This window comes from Balearica regulorum, chromosome 4, assembly GCF_011004875.1.
Source record: "Balearica regulorum gibbericeps isolate bBalReg1 chromosome 4, bBalReg1.pri, whole genome shotgun sequence".
NCBI lineage: Eukaryota > Metazoa > Chordata > Aves > Gruiformes > Gruidae > Balearica > Balearica regulorum.
In genome coordinates this window covers 57,460,191-57,468,056 of record NC_046187.1, presented here as the reverse complement: position 1 = coordinate 57,468,056, position 7,866 = coordinate 57,460,191, and positions in this window count along the sequence as shown.

Sequence of the window (7,866 nt, the reverse complement as noted above, 5' to 3'; positions counted from 1 at the left end):
TTAGTACCATGATTTTACAATTTCTTTCACAATTTAAAGTTGAGTCCTTATAGAAGCAAATTCTGAAACACTTTTGCTGAGTTTGACTGCTATTTGCTCATCAGCAGCATCCAAATGAAGAATGCAGTACGGCAGTCCTCAGAATAGATGAAGCCATCAGAAACAGTTATGTCATAAATAATAAAAATAAAATGTTAAAGTCTAATTTTAAAAACCCCTAAAGCTATAGAATAGAGTACATAAGCAGAATAAGTAGGGACTGCTGATTTTTGGGGCGGGGGGGCAAGTTTAATGTGTATATCAAATCAAATGCTCAGCTTGAAGGAGTTCAGAAATTTAATGAATGTGACATTTATAATTGGAAACACCTCAGTCAAGTTGATAAGAACATGAAATCTCAGATACCTTTTTTATTTGAAGAATTGGTAGGAGACATGTATTTCTTAACAAAGAAAACTAACAAGGAATGAGCAGAATTGTCCTTTTGAACAGAAGAGGAAGTCAAGCAGCTGGAGACAGGGTTCTTCACACTTCTAAAAACATGTCTTTCTTCCTCTTGGGTTTCCTACAGAAAGTACTGCTGCTCGACCAAATTGCCTCTGCTCTGTCTCTTAAATTTTGATTTATTCTTTTTTTCAGGGTGTGGTTCTGTCAACTGCATTCAGTGTCATAAAGGAGACAGACACAGGGAGAGAGGGAATCCTCCTTTTCTCTTTGGTTAAGTGTAGCACTGCAGTTCCCAACTCACAGGTAACTGCAAAATCCAGCAGGATTTCTGAACCAAATCTAACTCCATGAAGCAAGCTGTCTAGAGGTAGGCTTTATCTCAGAGTCTCCTTCTGACTTCAGAAAGATTGTAATTTTTTTTTTTTTTTGTAACTAATTAGAGAACTAATCTGGGTGTACAACACAGCCCACAAGCAGTGAATCGGCAGAGTTTCTGAGGCAGTAACTTCCTGCCCTTCTTCACCCACTGGAACAAACACCCCTGGGCACAGGGGAACTCCTAGAACAGCTTTGCCACTAGAAGAAACCTCCTGCCAGCTTTTACGGAGAATAATAAACCTCACTCAAAACACTATAAACCATAAAGTTTCCCTAACAGACTCAAAACTAAGTTGCAATAAGATTTATTTGACCCAATCTAAGTCAGTTGTGTCATCGAGATTTCTGAAATGTATCTTCAGTTTGTTCCTATTACTAGAAAATGCAATGAGTTAGGAAACTTGTAAGCAGTTTTTCTAATGCAAACCATTCAAGGAATTTTCTTCTTTAAGTAATTCTTTGGCTTTACCCACTAATTATTCTTAACACTTCATCTCAAAACCAAATTTAATTATCTTACTTTGTACTTAGTTTATGCAAGCACGTTGAAGAGGTTAGGTTTTGCTTCCTTTCGTATGTATTATTACATATTTCTGCATTTCCCTTGGAAGTCCTCACTACTGTTTCTGGAAATCTGGAAAATATATACGCCTTTTCTTGACCTTTATAACTAAGAGGCAATTAGGTTTTGCTTGTTGTTTCTCTTGATGTTATTTTAATTTCAATCACACATTAACTTATTCAGAGGATGTCCTATTAATTAGTTTACCTAATTTTTCCTTTGTTGTTTCATTGTTGACTGACTTTATTGGAAAACCTGTTCTGGATTTCATTTTTATTGGTAGGAATGTCAGAACAGGCCAGACAACTAGTCATCCTCATCTGTAAAAATTACAGAAAGAAAAAACATTGGCAGCAGTAGGTAGAAGACAGAGAACTCACATGGTCTTAAACTTCAAAACAAAGAAAGTGACACTAGAAATCATCTAATCATCATCAAATCAAGCCCTTTTATATGACATAACGAGATACTTTATACTGAACTTGAAAATCATTGAGGATGCTAAATTCCACAATTTATTTTATATATATATAAAATTATGTATAAAAACCCCTCTATGCACAAATACCTCAGTGTAAATCTGACCAACACTAGTGCTAGTGAAGCTTGAACACATGAAATTCCCTTTGGAATTCAAATGGTACATATTCCCACATCATTTAATTGCTCAGTTTTATTTGTTACTGGAATCACAGTTAAGACACAGGCTTCTTTGTTCTCTAAGGGTTCTTTCTAAAAGCATTCTTTGTATGTATTATCTATACATTCAAGGCAAGAATACTTCCAAAACATTTTAAAGCTGCATCCAAATCCCGACAGTATTTAAAACACTGGTATACATCACAGAAGCATTTTTTTATAGCAGTAACTCACCTGACAGTGGTTTACTTTACAGGTCATAATGAGCAAAATGATAACATAGAAGTGTTAAAAAATAGTAACTTCAGGAGCAGGGATGGTGAGGAAGAATCAAAATAATTTGAAGAGGAAGATATTAGGTACTTATAAAATTCAAGTTTAATTATTGTTTTCCTGACAGACTTTTTTTTAATGTATTCATAAGCTAAATTCTTCATTCATAAAACAGTTATTACAAATCTCTATAGGACTAAGACCACTTCTTAGTATGTGTATTTACAATCGAAGACTAGGAAATCATGCGTATTTGTTTATGGCAAATTATATATTTTAAAAAAAAAATACATGGACCCAGGCAATATAACCTACCTTGATGTACTGGGTTTGGCTGTGTGGTGCTAAGCTGCGCTGGGCAGCGCTAAGCTGCCTACAGGAGTTAAACCACGACACTTGGAAACGTTACCTCTAACTCAAAGCAGCTATATTCATCAAACCCTTGGTCAAGAAAAAGTTGTAAGGAAACTATGTAAAGCTGAACTCCTGTTTATTACTTTCCACTTTACCCAATATGCAGCTGTTTCTTGTGATGAATGTAAATGTATTTCTGAAAAGTATTGCCTTATACAGAAAAAGAAATCTCTAAAGCCTAACAGAACTGTATGAAAACACAGTTCTAAAATTCTAAACTTCATAGCTGAAAAATTGCCCATTTTTACAATATTTCAGCCTGTCAGGTTAAGAAAATATCAGTAAAGAAACTAAGCTATAATGATAGTGTTTTTCTGGACGCAATCTCTCTCTCCCTCGCTTTATTTCCCTCTTTCATGATACTGTCCCTCTAATCAGTTAGGTTACAGGACTTTGCTAACAGGAATTCAGTTTCAGTTTTATTTGTACTTGTGTAAGGTCAAGGTTGTGGCTGTCACCTTTCAAGGAAACAGAATAACCACTAGATTTCTGGTTTGGTCAGGACTGTCTCCCCTTTGTTCATCATGGGTCCCACTAATGAGGATAAAATCTGTTTCTTTGGACTAGAGAGAATAAAAGAAACTAGACTTGATTCTGGAGCCAAGTTGGCTACTTGCCTGAGAAGAGAGTAAGGTTATAGATGCTGCCCCAAGGACAGAGCCAATACTTTACAATCATGTGGATTGAAAAAAAACTATTGAAAACAAGAATTGGAGCCTAGCAGATCCCTCCAGGATGCCAGCCCTTAATATTACAGCAATCATGGTAGGGAATGAAGAGGGAAGTTGTGCAATTAGCTTTAATTCTTAAAACTGTTGTGGTTGCCATTACATTTCTTGAGACGCCAGATCCTGTTGATACTCAGTAGGTGTTCCCCAAGAATGCCTGGTAGATAGAGCTTTCCTCAGGGAACTGAAGGAGAGGAATGTTGATGTTCTGGATTCTGATCGGGTTTAGGCATGATTTGATATTAGCTAGGTCCTAAGCATCAAAAGAGATGTGCCTTCAATGCCTGGCAAACTTTAAAGGCTATGCTATGGCTTTTAGGAAGCTCAGGTGCCTCCAAAGTTAATCAACAGCTTTGGGCCTTGGTGGAATATAAGGAGTTGTGTGTTATTAGATCAGCTTCTTAGAACGTAGTGAAAAGAGACAATCTTGAGCAAGTACCAAAGCAGCTTCTGAGCTTGACAGGAGGACTACAGGAAAACAACAAAGTCTGTCCTACGCTGAAAGGAGTTGTGAAAGAAGACTAGTGGTTTGGGATGTTGTGGAGAACGATATTATGAATATACAATACATAGAGTGGCTTGCTTGGTGTGTAGTAGAGGCAGAAACTGAAGTAGCACAAAGCAGACCAAGTCCCTACAGATGGCAGCTTTTTCCTGGGTTTTGTGCTGGCACAGTTGTTAAGGAATTTTTCCCACAATAAATAGTAGGTAAAAATCAGCATGTAAATACTACATTAAGGTTTTATATTGTAATGCTTATGTAAATTAAAAGTGAAGCAAATGTCTACAGTAATGAAACCAAAATCCACTGGTTCCCATTCCCAGTTCATACATTATTATGAATTAATATCTGATGGAGTTTTAATTAGTCACAGCTGGGCAAGTACTCATTGAGGAATTCAGTGATAGTACTGGTGGGTAGAAAACTAAGAAAGCCCAGTAGTATTGTGTGAAGTCACTAAGCATCAAAGAATTGGCTTCATTAATGGCCTTATTACAAATAGCACATTCACAAAGGATGCCTGAAGCTATACGTGCATACAAAAGGAAATTTAGAAGTATAAATATTCTATTAATATTTTGATTCATCTCTAATCCTTTTGGCAGCATACATAAATGAAAGTAGCAAAATAACTGAGGAAGGTCACTTTTGCATTTCAGCAACCAGGGAAGCAGGAAGGATGCATGGAGACACATGTGTGAAAACCTCGAACCACTTCTTGTTTCTGCAGTGACTTTGGCTGGCTGAGTAAAGCGGAGCAGAAAGTACTTCTGAGCAGAGTCCCTCCCCATCTTCTGTCTAGGGCAGACTTGCAGTCTATGTTGCATTGCTAAAGTTTACCAATTCCCAGAGCTAGTGAGAAGATCTACAAATTGAAAAGCCTGGATTTTCTGTGTAACCAAATTCTATTATTTTATCCAGCCAGTTCAAGGATATTTGTTATCCTCATCTTCTCTATCCCTGTTCCTATTAGGAAAACAGAATAACTGAAAGCTGGATTTCTTTCAAGTTAAATGATTTTTAATGTTCAAAACTTGAGATAAGATTTAAAGTATGTGTGCCTAGCTTTTGAGATTTGATCTTCAGTAACACACTGCCTGTCCTGTAATGTGATGGTACTAAATTTATTTGAAAAGGAGAGGAACAAAGTATTTTGTAAAGTATAAATATTAATCAAGTTTCCATAACATTGATAATTCAGGAATGACTTTGCCCAAATGCAACAAAGAGATTTGTTCTTCAGTAGAAATTGACTGCTTGGCTCTCCCCATTTTTTAATTATTTTTTTTTTTTATAGACCAATCATTATAAAGCAGTCCTCTGTCTCCAGAACCATTCCAATGAGAGATAACAACAGTTCCGTCCCTATAAGAAGTGATTACTAATGGCAAATATGCTACTGTGGACTCTTCAAAAAGTAGCTTTGTGACGCATTTGCTCCTTTATGATGTCATGAAAGTGGTTTTTTTCTTTTTGTAAAATGTATAAAGAGCTAATACGCATTTTGATTATTTTTTTCCATAGTGGTCTGACATAACAGTAAAAAAAGTAGTCAAATAGCAGTAATTTGTACAGATTATGCCACATGCAGCTTTGTTGTGGAACACACACACAAAACAACCTGCTGAAGATTGTATTCATAACAAAAACCAGGCTGTAGGAATACAATGCCAGTAAACTAGGAAGGAGATACAGCATAAATATATCTGTTTGGTATTCACATCTTGAGATTTATGGCCCTGGCCTGTCAGCAACATTTACACTTAGCTGTATGCCACCTACCTCCTTTTGAGGATTTCTCAGTGCTCAGCTCAGAAGCTGCTTTCTCAGTTCTCAGTCACCCATAAGTACTATTTTTCAGAAAATTTAGAATCTAATTCTAGGAATTATGAACTTGATTTTCTGGAAGAAAACAGGATGTAGACCTCCAAGGGCCCTCTAGCAAAGGACTTAAGTGCTTCAGTTATTAGCTTAGAGGCTCACTTCCTTGTCAAAAGCCCTGCTTGAATTTGACCATGCTGGCTGTGCTGGTGGAATAGCACATTCCTTCAAAATAATACTGAGGTTGGAATTATTAAAGAAACATATAAGTCATGCTACTGTGGTAACAGTTCCTCATACATTTTCATAGGATCAAAATCTGGAAAGTGATCTGTTAGCCTGATGTGGTTAGACTTTTCACGTTGGTTGACCAAACTGTTAGCTACCACATTTAATCTCCTTAAGCATGAATATATCATGTGGGTAAAAGCCCAGAGCCAAGTAAGTAATCACTAAATTACGATTTAAAGTCTTAGTATGTAGAGGACAGCCTTTATTTCTTCCAAGATTTCAGAAGCACACTCTGCTTTCGGCAAGTATGACTCGCCCAGTTTGCATGCAAGGGGTTTGGTTTAAAGCTCAGTCAAGAACAGATCTGTCGAGATAAACTTCAAATCTTGTTAGACCTGTTTATTTCCGCTGCTTTTTGTACAAAACTCTTGAGATAAGAAGCCACACACAGACTGAAAAACTTTAGGGAGAGGGAAGAGATTTGATTTGAATTGCAATCCATTGTATTTACAACAGTATTTCTATTTATATATATAATGCCTGGTAGGTCACCAATCATTTACAGCCAGAGAACACGTAAAAGCAGTTGTACACAAATACAGTCAGAATAATATAAAAGCTGGAATGCAGTGAGATACAGTGGACATGGTTGTATGGATGCTTATTAAATGTAACATGCTAGGTATTATTTTGGTTCTTTTCTGGCAGAAAATGTTTGAGATTTCCTGAAATAATGTGAGTACTGGGAATTTCTGCAGCTCCTTATCTTGCCTTCTGTGCCCAGCTGTGCAGTAATCTTCAGTCCAAGGTAGCATCTTGCAGAAACTCTTTTTCTCTGGAAGAGGCAGAATAGTTTATTGTCAAGGACTGAAATGAGAAGGGCTAGTGAAATCCTAGCAGATTTCTGATGCACAAAGTTTTCATTGTACTGACAAGACCTTGGTGGATCAGCTACCTGGGAATGTGGATCTGAAGCACAGTTGATTCAGGAATTGACTCAGTTTTGCAGACCGAGAGGGAATCGAGGGATGGATGGGGGTAGGAGAGGCAGGTGGCTAAGAGTCTAGGGAGAACTTCTCAATGGAAGGAGCAGCTTCCTGGAGCTGGTGAGGAAATATTATCCCCTAACTGTGAGGACTTATGAGGTTTTGACAGATTTCTTCTCTTTCATATCAGGACAAAGCTGAGATCTGAAGCGTGATTAAGTCAGAATATTTTTTGGTTTAACAGCTCATGAACAGTGTTTGTGACAGCTTTGAAAAGTTAAAATATGTAATTCTGAGAAGTCAATTTTTTTTCCCAAAAAAAAGGTATTATCTTTAGACTAATCTTCTATTTTGTTTGCTTTAAATTAATTAGAATTTTCACTGAGGACAGAAAAGAGTGTAATCAGAAAACAACTAGTGCAAGAGGCCAGGAGTGCTGAGAGTCACTCGGGAAAAAGGAGAAGGTTCAGTAAGCAAAACAGACTCTGGTGCTATGTTTTTTGAAGAGGATCTTGTGGCATTAAGAAATATTCTGGTGCCTTTCACCAAATGTCACAAACCTGGGCCTGCCCTGGTTAAATTAAGACCATTGTAGAGCTGGCCTATCTTTGGTGCCATACTTTCAAAAACTGAAGTGGTTGACTTTGATACAAATTCCATTTAAACAATAATTTTGTTACCAGAAGGCAGTGTGCTTTTTTTGTAAAAGAAACAAGTAGATTGTGTTCTCAAACAGTAGTAGATAAAGGAGCTGCTCGTTTCTATGCTTTGTGGGGAGCACATGGTCTTGTTAATTGTCCTGGTTACTCTGCTGTATCACCTACCTTTGCCACAGGATTTGAGATAAATGTCTTTTACAGCATTTTAATAGGTGTGTGATAATTA